Source organism: Schistosoma haematobium, chromosome ZW, assembly GCF_000699445.3.
Source record: "Schistosoma haematobium chromosome ZW, whole genome shotgun sequence".
NCBI classification, from domain to species: Eukaryota; Metazoa; Platyhelminthes; class Trematoda; order Strigeidida; family Schistosomatidae; genus Schistosoma; species Schistosoma haematobium.
The window spans coordinates 14,694,740-14,706,873 of record NC_067195.1 but is presented as its reverse complement, the minus strand read 5'-3'; positions in this window follow the sequence as shown (position 1 = coordinate 14,706,873).

Here is a 12,134-nt window from a genome sequence, read left to right as displayed (position 1 = left end):
AGAACGTTATTATACGTTAGATTTATTTAATTACAAATGAATAGTAAATATCTCAATGAAATGTTTTCCTTCAGATATGCAATCCAGACTTTAATACTTTTATCATAACTGTTTTAGTCAATAAAAAAACACAACGACAATGTACAGTAGGTTGGTAGAAATATGATATATAACTGTAAACGCAACTTATCTCGATTGAAATGAGCAATTATTCTTTTCCCTGCTTGGTTCAAATATTTGGTTCCCTTTATGTTATTAATTGATATCAATCTATAGATTTAATGAAATTCATACTTTAAAGTATCCCATTACATGAGTTTGTAATTGTACATTTTATACCTTCATTACCCTACTAACTTACCATTGTTCATTTCAATTTTCAGTTGAATATTTTGTAAAGAGTAATCCAATTTAGGAATTTTTTCACAGACTGACATCATCTATATGACAGTTGCGAATCTAGGAGCACAATATAAATATACCCTACGAAATAACAATATGTTTGTACATCCATTTTCAAACAAACCAAAAATCTCCAGTGCTTCCAGGTTTCCAAAGGTGGTCTAACATCAATCGGTTCGTGATCTCAATCAGAAACTTAATGATCTCCACAACCCCTATACTTGTAAAAATTTCCAGTTTTGGGTTGTGGAGATAGTTGAATTTTATTGAAATCATGAACCGACCAATCTTAGACAACCATGAAAAACCCGGAAGCACCGGACGGTCATTTCGCCATAGTGAGGGACTCCTCAGCAGTGCAGTCATGTGCTTACTAGTGAATAGCTTCGAGAGAGAATTCTTTGAGTTAGGGTGTAAAGCTATGACCAGAGGAGTTCAACGGTGTCGGGTGTGAGGCAGCTAGCCATATAAGATAATGGAAGATGGTCGGACGACATCGTCGACTGGTCGAAGTTAGACATTAACACCGTTGGATGCCGACTGAGTAGTTTAGAAGTTGGGCGTTCGCAGCGCGAGGCTGGAGGTTCTTGGTTCGGATCTTACTACAGAACTTGTAAAGGACTAGACAAATATAACAGCGCTCACTGATCAGACAATGGTAGAAATCATAATCGTACAGCAGTTTAGTTTTGGCCCGCTCAGTTTGTGGAGATGAATTTTTAATGAGTGCCAACTATCGCCAAACTTAGATCTAAGATTGTCTAAAACTACCATTAACTGACTAAAAACCATACAATTTCCAATTGTCCTTCAGATGACTTCAGTGTGTGATGTAATCTCCCTACAAATAAATTCTGTTAGACAGAAAAGTGTGAATCAAGTTAACACCCCCCTTTACACACCACAAATGATGAATTAAAATTTTTCATCTAATCATATCACTTTTATTTAAAGATTATTCTTATTTAACATATTTTTATGACAGCCTTTTTTCAATGATTTCTTATTCCTTATTCCCTCTAAGGAACGATACGTATTTATAGAGATGCAAGTTTAAATAATTAAGAGATGCACTCAGTATGACTACATAGATTACTCTTTTTTAATGTTAGGATTTGTTTATTAAAATTACCTAGTGACGACAACATATATATGTAAATTTTCTAAAAAAGCGTGAACTACTCACAAGTAGTATACTTTTGAAGAGTTAGAAAATAAGGAATTTGAAAGCTGTACCGTTTACCACGGACTCCATCACTTAGCTACTGAGTCCAGATAGGTCTTGGAATGAAGTGAATTTCAATTTATTTGTATTGGTTGTTTGAATCTTCCTAATGATGGTTAGGGATGCAATTGACCACTCTCTTTTGGCATTCATTTATCCTATGCAGATTGCCTCGATATTGTCATTCAGCCAAAAAGGATTTTAAGCAGAGATAAATTCTTGTGACTTAGTGACAATAACAAAGCAATCTTCACAGGATACATAAATTCCAAAAGAGACTGATCTATCGAAATCCTAACCACCAATGAGAAGATTCAGACAACCAATATATATGATAGTTGAGTTCATGAGTCGATTTAAGCTAGACCAGCATGGAAAACCTGGAAGCATTGGATGGCCCATGAATTCAACTATTAAACTACTACAATCTCCACAGACCTCCAATCTGACAATATATATATGAATTAAAGTTTTTCATAGTTTCTAAACCACTAAGTAATATTATTTAAGCCACCATTTACGATCTGGAGACACGTAATGTTCGTTTTGTCCTAGTGTGATACTCATCAGAAGTGAGGATCCGTGACCTGACCTCCGGGCACTAAATTCAGGACCTTCAATTTTGCGCGTGAACGTCCAACCTTTAGAAAATTGACTCAAATTGGACATTACCATTGTTGGATGCCGGTTCAGTGGTCCATAGGTTAGATATTCTTACGTGAGACAGAAGTTTCTGAACTCAGTTTCCGGATGCAAATGTTCTATACCAGAAAGAAACGGATATTTAGTGCTTCCAGGTTTTCAGTGGTGATGTAACAAAGATCAGCTTATGTTTCAAGAACTACGAAGATTCTACAATCTGCAAAAAGTATTACATAAATAAGTAGTAATTTGTAAAATATTAAAGCCGTAATCGTTTGATGTCAAATGATATAAAACGTGAAAAGTTTAGTAATCTTTAACAAAAGATTGAAAAAATTAAAATTAGTACTTCTACGTAGACCAATTATTTGGGATTTCCTTATAGCTGATGTCTTCCCAACCTCAGAAAAGTTGCACGGATTCAATTGAAACAGACACGTTTGAAATAAGGAACATGTAAGCATTGGAGAATAAGAACTATATTGAGAAAAGTTTCCTACAATTATGTCAAAAACTATATTTCCAATGGTAATATTCATTTTAAAGGTAGCTTTGAACACTGAACATCAAAAATGTTAGGTCTGTCCTATTCAGTTACAATTTCATCTTCTAAGCATTAAGGATTAAAATACACAGTAATAAACCCAACAAATATGAATGAATTCAGGAACGGATCACAGATTTTGATATCGGTCGTATGATAAAAGGTGAAACCCTTTTCTTAGATTAAGCACATTGAAGAAACCTGACCATTAATAAGGGTTAAAACAATCAACTCAATAGTTAGCAGGGAATAAATTGCCTGCATATATCAATCTTAAACTAGATGAGAACTGGGTAATAAGATAACAATCCCACAATACTATCGTTGTTCTATTTAAAACAAGTGTTATAATGGAAAATCAAAGTTTTACATTTACAATCATTTGATTTTTTAATCGACACCTGTTGTGACTAAGCCCGGCTAGTGGTCACGTGGTTTACCTGCCAATCGAAATACAACTTATTCAATCTTAGTACTGTGCCAATATAGATATACATAATCTGGTTATACAATAGGTATACATATATAATATTAGCTCATTAACAGTTCTCAGAAGTTACTCATAATTTAATATTCACTAGGATATAAAGACACCATTTAAATCATATTACAAGCATAAATAATCCCTTACATTTCATTTAAACTTACTGAACTACAACAAACTAAAATATCTACATATAATGTGACTTAGTTTTATGAAACAACAGAAATTTAATCACTTTCATGATCATGTGTAAATTGTGTACTTTTAAGGATAATGAATTATTGGTATTGAATGACTTGTAATTCTGAATCTTGTATTCGAACTAGATTTTTACAACAATTATTTAAGTGTTGACCTACAGGTATTTCATTTATTATATTATTTACTGAACATGATCTGTTACTTACTCAGATCATGTTTGGAACTGATTTCATTTATGATCACGATACAACCAAGAAAGGGGGGAGGGAAAGCAAATTTCGTTACTGAAAAAATTCACCTGAATTTCTCTTCAACAATAATTGTTGGGTAAACTTAAAGCAACTAAGTTTGAAGTAATATCTTAATTGCAACAATAACATTTTCAATGTCCATGCATAGGTGTATACAAATATTTTTTTTAAGGGTTTTTAAGTGGTCTAACGACTTTTCTATTTGGTTTAGAACTATTTAATACATAAACTTCTAGTATATATTGGAAAATGATTGCTCAAAATTCAGTTGAGAAAATCAATTCAGTATTCATTAGTAAATGTTTAATATCTGTCATCTGAATAGTTTAACAAGCAATACTCTATCTGTATGATCTGCAGTACATTTTAGCCTGTTAGATTGTAGCATATGCTAGTTTATAGTTTAGTAAAGATAACATCAACAATCTTGATTATTAATTTACTTAATCAATTAACTTTAAATAAGAAAAGGTTGAAATATCTGATCCGGCTACTGAATCCTTCCATAAAATTCTTAAACACGATCGTCCATATCTAATAATCTAGTGTTATAGTGAAATCAAATAAAAATATTGGTTATTTATAATAACTAGGATTCAATCAATTACTAACAAGTGATTTTAACCACCCATAATTCATATCATATGAGATTAGTTGTATAATGTGTATTTATTATAAAGGTTATATAATTCTTACATAAACTAATTTATTTTAATGTGAATTTTAACCAACTTCCTAAGTGAATTGAAAAATATTTTATTCGTTTTAAGCTTATTAATGATTTACTTAGTGAAGAATCATGTTAAGAAATTGATATGATATTTATATACATGAACTATATGTTACAAACCTAAGCCCATTTTTCATGTAAGCCAAATAAGATATGATCTTAAGATACTTTAAGATAAGATGTATTATTTTCTGATGAATAGATTTATTCAAAACTTCTTACAAGCAACATGTGTCCACTTTATACATCTAGTTATTCGAATGATTATTTTGGAGCATGATTATAAATCATGAATGATATCAATCCTAGATCACATAGAAGGAGGGAAGAATCGAGAGAAGTAGTGTCTTTATCTTTTCATCACTAGAAACGCATCAACTTTGCAGAGTAACTATTCAGCAACAGAGAAATAAAGTTGGAACTATGGTATATTTTCGCACATTTACTACTGTTCATTCATTTATAATTGTACTACTATTAGCCTGGGTACAAGATCTGATTAGCTTAAATTCTGCTTACTGAATAAAAATTGTTATAATATGAATACAGTACTTTAGGACAGTTCCATACTGATAATCTGGGGTCCAATTTTTGTATAAATATGAAGAAACTGTTTTCGTAGGGCAAATTAGTCCATGAGAGCATATATAAGGTGACTTATCTAAATACAAATAAATAACTAATTACCATTGTGTTTGAATTGAATCTGAATAGACAGTGAGTAATAGTAACTAGTATACCCACCCGAGGTTATCTATGACTGATTTCATATAACTTTAAAACAATTTCTGATGACTAGACAGTGTTATCTATTTAATATTTTTAAAAGATTTTTTTTAAAACAAATGAATGCTACTTATTCGACATAAACCACATCGTTAATGTATCCCTTTAGGTTGATTCTCCATCAGTCATATCATACCATACTAGAAGATTGCTTATTTCCATTAATGACGTACAATATCCAGCAAATGACATGCCGAAAAAATCGTCTCTATACAGAAGGTATCCGTCAAAGATTTATCTCAGTTAGTATATCACGTAAGTTGATTGAATTTGGTATTCCCTACCACTGAACTCTAACTCTATCGTGAAAGCACGACGATTCAGGTTTTTTACCTCCTCGATAAATGTTCAGATAATGTTCAATAATCTTAGAAAAAATAGTGGTTGGTTTAAATGTTATCAAAATAAGTGTTCAATGTGTCCAGATGTACACTTTTGGTCTGGTGAGAAATTTAACTCACAAACAGTAAACATGTTGTTACGTAATTATTGTATTTCATACGGGACATCATTCAGTTCATTTAATGAGTAAAATAAACATGTTGAGTAATATGATTTATTAGGACTTTTAACTAAAGTCCTAAAATTAATGATATATGTGTTTTTCATCCCACATCTTCAGCTGTGCTACAGTGGCTATGTCTCAAGTTAATTTGTGTTACATTAGATTCGTCATAGGCTAGTAGTAATGCATGAGGTGGTTTGTATATAAGGCCTGAGCCTCTTGAAGGCAGTTGAAGAATTGTGGAAACTATACTTTGCTCAATGAGTTCCATGTAACACATACGTTAAACTATATAATACACTAATGAGGGTATTCGTCAATTCCTGAACCAAAGTGAATTGATCTAAATATACCATAGATTAGTCGGTAAACTAATAAGTCGAGGCAAAAGTTATTAAGAATATTTTTGATGATTACATGTCTTGTCATTCTCCTTCAGACTTACTGACAACACTTTCCACCTCGTTTCTGCATTCTGTACATAAAATGGACAGTTTAGACAGTAATAACATTATTATTATATCAGTGAAAATTGTGGGCATAATTATCTGCATTTAGTTTACTAGTAACCATTCCATCATATAAATGAAATACGCACAATTATTATTTGAATAAGCTTCAACTAGAAAAGGATTATCTGAAAATAACAGAAATTTACATGACAAGAAAAAAAAATGCTTTAACTTGGGAATGTCATATGAACCATGATGGAATTAACAACCGGTGAATTTACAATGTTACTTAAATGACTGTAATCTGGCACTGAATGCAGATGATTTATTTCTTAACATTTATTTGCCTACTCTGTAGTGATCACTTACTAAAAAACTTTATCATTCTTGCAAAAAAACGATTACCTTAATGGAAAAGCACATCAACTCCTTTGGCCGGAATACTGATAACAGAAATATCACTGACACAAATCATTCTCCATATTTCCAAAACTGATAGTCTGAAGTGAAATAAATAATTCTTCAGCAGTGCGCATCCAAGATCCCGCCCCGCGAGATTCGAACCAAGGGCTTATCACGCTCGCGTGCGAGAGCTTGACGGCCTTCCAGTGCTTCCAGGATTTCCATGGGGGTCTAGCTTCAATTAACTCATAAATTCAACCATTAAATTACTATAATATCCACAAAACCCCTCTCTGAAAAACATTCTTCACCAGCTTTAACCTGATCTAAATTACTAATTATTTCTGAGTGAAAATTTATATAAGCTAACTTGATATACATCAAGGTTATTAATAATACTGGTCATCAGTATTCTTGATAAGAGAATTACAGCATATTTCATACATAGCTATTCAAACATCAAAGGTTTAAGTTATTTGTCCACTGAAAATTACATTTTCAGATTTTATATCATATATCTAACTTCGGACCGAGAGTCGGATGAAGAGAGACTCAATTCATAAATTCTGTTGGCTTCTGATTAATCACTCTGACCTGTGAATCACCATATGGTATACATAATTTAGGAACCTAGAATTATTGTGTAAAAGTGCGAGTATTGTTGAAATTTAGCTTTGCTTCAGATTTCTGTCAAATCCCTAATCCATCTATTTCTCAAACCTCCCTTATCTAGAAAATTACCACCACTTTGTAGGTATAAATGGTCATAAAGAAAACCGAGATTTTCTTGTTTGTAGATACCGTTTTTATGTAAAAAGTCATTTAAATTTGCTGAGCATTTGGCAGAATACAAAGCAATAACCATAGAGTAGTCAGTAAACATAACTGAATACTTTATTATATGGTTAAAAATCTGATTCAGTCCTAATGTATAGTGATCATTGAAAGTGTACTACAGCAGATTTCATACCTAAATACAATTTACTTCGACATACAAAAAAACAATTGTATGTATCACAGTTTGTGGTTTAAAATCACTTGCACTCATTCCATCATTTTAATCACTACATAATCCGAATCACATATATAAGAAATATCCATTCATTGTAACTTTGTCATCTCAGTCATTAAATATCAGGTCAAATATCAGCTGATTTATTTATCATGCCCTGAACCATAAGTTTTATGGTACATTATGGAAAATTGTAATAACTAATTGATCTTCAAGACAGGCAAAATTAAACATTCGAATTGTGTACTTTTAGTCAGCTTTTACAGTATTTTTTTGCTTCTAATCTTCACTGATAACAATAACAACAAATAAAAAATTTACTTTTTTGATCATCTTGGGATTGTCCGAGGAATGAGATCAAATCATGTTGTATTTTGTTGTCATTCGTTTATTAAATTGTATATTACCTGTATTCATATGTTATGATCTGTCAAGCATAATCATATAGGAATTACTATTCATTTTTGGCACTTCCGTCTCAATTTTGACGTCATTATATTTTCTGAGCTGGGTAGTTCAATAGTGAAGCTTTTATTGTCCTTCTCATTTGAATGAGAAGTGAGTTATCGGGTTCCCATTTTGCTTCAAACATTTACTGTCTTGCTTAAAAATACCCAACAAATTAAAAGGCTAATATATATGAACGAAGAATATTCTTTTCGATAAATTCTCTTCAGGTTCTACGATTATATATCCGAATTAACAGTTCGAAAAATGGCCAGATTAAGGATAAAATGCATCGTTTAAAGCGTGTGAATTTGGGATTGTCAAAAAAAATAGAATAAAATTATTAATGTAGATATGACTCATATAGAATGTTAACTTAAATCTGCGTATATGTTAAGTGAGATTTAAGATCCATGATCAGAATTAATGTGGATCAGATAGGGTAAGAGAAATAATAGTGAAGTTACAAATTCAACCAAATGTTTGATGGAAGACTATAATGTGTAAGGGTTTCTTATTAAATTAGTAAGAAATAATAGTTGAATGAATGCTAAATAAGTAAATCATATATTCGGGAAATTAACAGCGATGTTAAACCAGTAATAATGACGATAATAATGATGATATAAAAACAACTGAATACAGATAACAGAGACAACTACATTTGACTAATAAACATACATTGGTCAAACTAGGTCACTCAGTAGCTAAGATTGCTATTGACTAATTAGCCGTGAGGTAGGCCACGGCAGGGGAAGCGGTCGAAGATATTTCTTTTGTGCACATAGCTCGGGTTTCTTAATCCGAATGACTACTGCCTTACACTATTTGAAGGACGTTGAGTCTGACAGAGTTTGGCAAGAAATTACTGACCCGATAAATAATTGAGATTGGCTTGTGCTGGCACTATAACCAGTTTATACTAAATGGTTCTATATTGAGTTGTTCATTTTCTTTACTGAACCTTTGTTTAGCCACGCTGGGAGGTGTTGACGAGCATGAGAATGCGAGTTACTAGAACCTCGACCAATATCACTTGCTCTACAACAGCAGTCGAACTGATAAATACAAAACCAGATGGTCATTCTAGGTTATTAATCTTTTATCCTCGGTTTGACCAGTGGGTGCGTAGAAAACACTAGTTGTAGTTCTCCAGCATTGAATGATTTTCGGATCGTACTGTATTGTCTCTGGATTAATATTTCGCTAGTTGCATCCCCTCTGAATTGTAGGCGCATGAACAGGGATTTCTTATTTACTATTTTTATTTCACCTATTCTAATCTTCGTGATCATATATTGGTATTCGTCCTTCCTAGGCGTAGTACGCGAGACGTTCAACTCTCCTTCAACTATATTCGTAGAACATATAATGCGTATTTGAGGACTAAGAGTTTTGATCAGGCTTCTTTCGTATAGTAGAGGTACAAAGCTAAAGGAATGTGTGTACCGACTTTTCGGTGTATTTTCTTCCGTTTAAATTTCTTCTTATTGACCAGTCAGCTCTCTTAGCTAAGAAAACGTCCAAAAAGGCTATTCTACCTTCACTTTCTTCTTCAGATATGAACTTCATTAATTTTCCTAATAATAACTGGTGGTGATGTGCTATCTTTACGGAGGATGAACGTGTCATCCACATGTCGATATTAAAATGTAAATTTTTGAACTATTTTTTTAAGTGGACCATTTTCTATTTTGGCTAGTAAAGTATCAGCTGGTGTGGGACCCAATAGTGATCCCATTGCAACTCCACTCCTTTGTTTATAGGTTTCTCCGCTAAACTTGAAATTCACATTCATGGTGCATTCTCTTTTACGACACTAATTGGAATTATAATTCTAATTTCGTTTTCTTCAAGTTGTTCACATATATATTTTAGTCCTAATGACTGGAACACTTGTGAATAATGATATTATATCCCAAGACACCATCCTTTGTTCCATAGTATTTGCATTTTCGATCTTGTCAACAAATTAAAAAAAATCCTTAACATAATGCTTTACAAGTTTTGCGTGGAATGATTTTAATATAGTTACCAACCACTTGGTTGTTGTGTGATATGTAGAGTACTACATATCAAAAATTGGTCTCAATGGGATACCGGGTTTGTGCACCTTCGGTAACCCATACAATCTTGGTAGATGAGTTCCCACAGGTCTAATAATTTTTTATAAACCTGATAAAGGTATCTGTTGGTCTCTGAGCTCCTTCAAAGATTTGGTTGGTTCATTCCCTATCTTATTATTGAGATCTTTTTGATCAGTTAGTTTTCGAAATTTTAATGTCATCTAAACTTGTACCCACTTTGTCAGTATCATCACTTTTATTCACAAAAAAAGTTCCTAAAGCTTTGTCAGGTTTCATAATCAATAACATTCCATCGTTTATGAGTACGTTAACAGCTTATTGGTGCTTCTTCGTAAGGATGATTTTGAAGTTAAATATACTGCTCTCATACTGGTAACAACAGTCTACAAGATTTGATCTCAAATGTTCAGGTTGTTGATCAGGATTTGCAACTAAATTCCGGGTCTAACTATGTAGATTTCCGAACTGTATACCTGTATCTATGTGGTCGGAGTGATTACTGTCTTCATTGGTAAACTGTATATTGTACTACATAACATAGACAACAATAATACCGGTACTTAGTTGAATACATTGCTTTTTATTGATAAGTACAGATATATGACTCGATATCTTGTTTGCTGATTTCTTATTTAACTAACAACTCAAATAATTTCTTACTATGCTTTACCTATGCATTTCGTATGCTTACATTAAGATTCAATAAATACTGTACTATTTCAATCGACAATCACCCTAGCCGAGGATATATAGTGGCAAAATTTCAGCGCTGAAGTATTCCGCCCTTACATCTGTTGGAATTTATTCATATACACGTTCGTTACAAACTACATATTACTTTCTTCAATAAAATATGTCTTTTTGGCAAAAATCAGTGTAGAATTTTCTTTTACATTCCAATATCATTAGTTTATACTTGTTCATAACTAATGCATTGTTAATGATGGCATGGTTTGGATCTGAGCCTTAATAATTTAAATACTCAGCGATTTTACCACGATTTCTAGCTTCGTAACATACATTTAGATTTGGTCATTTGAAAATATTATCTGTAGACTTTACACACTGAGTAAAGTTGGAAGCTAGACATGCAAATTTAAACATGGTTACTACATTAAAAATGATGTATTTTGGTAAACGAGATGTAGAAATTCTAATCATATACCCCGTTAAGTATATCTCTGTCAATTTTATTGTCAAGTAAAAAGTAGCGTTACTTTTAATTTAGCAGGACTTTTGTGTTTATCAGAAGTAAACCTCAGTAAACATAAATCAAAATACATTAACTTAACACATTTTCTTTACTACTCAGAGATTTTCCAATGGATCTTCCCTACGCTGGTCGGCTACGTTATTTGAAATACTAGTTCTTTTTAGTGTAATGATGATACACATCAATCATACGTAACTCGTTTTACTTTGTATAAGTCTATTGACTGGAAACTTAGTCACATTATTTAATTGAGGATTATTAATACTACTATCCTGTTTCCTAAAATGAAGTATGTTGAACAGAATTCAAACATGAAATCTGATGGCATCATATGTATTTGAAATAATCCTGACAATTTAAATTTCAATGGTTCCGACGCTTCACCTGACAAACTAGCCCGATCTTCTTCAACGAAACAATCAAAATTGTCATCTATAACTAAGGTTTAAAGTAATTCTGTTGACCTTTGATAATTTTGATTACTCCACTGAAGACCATTGAACCAGTGTGGCAGGTGAAATGTTGGGATTATTTAAATTTCAATCGCTGAGATTATTTCAAATATCATTTTGACATCTATCGTCGTCTAGATACTTGGCATTTAATTTCGTTCAAACCATTCGTTCAAATATTGACGAATATTCACATTAACTGGAACAGAATTGTTGAAAACTACCTCTTTACCGAACACCACTAGAAATAAGCTGATCCATTTTTTCGAGGAACATCATGCTAATACATTACAGTCAGT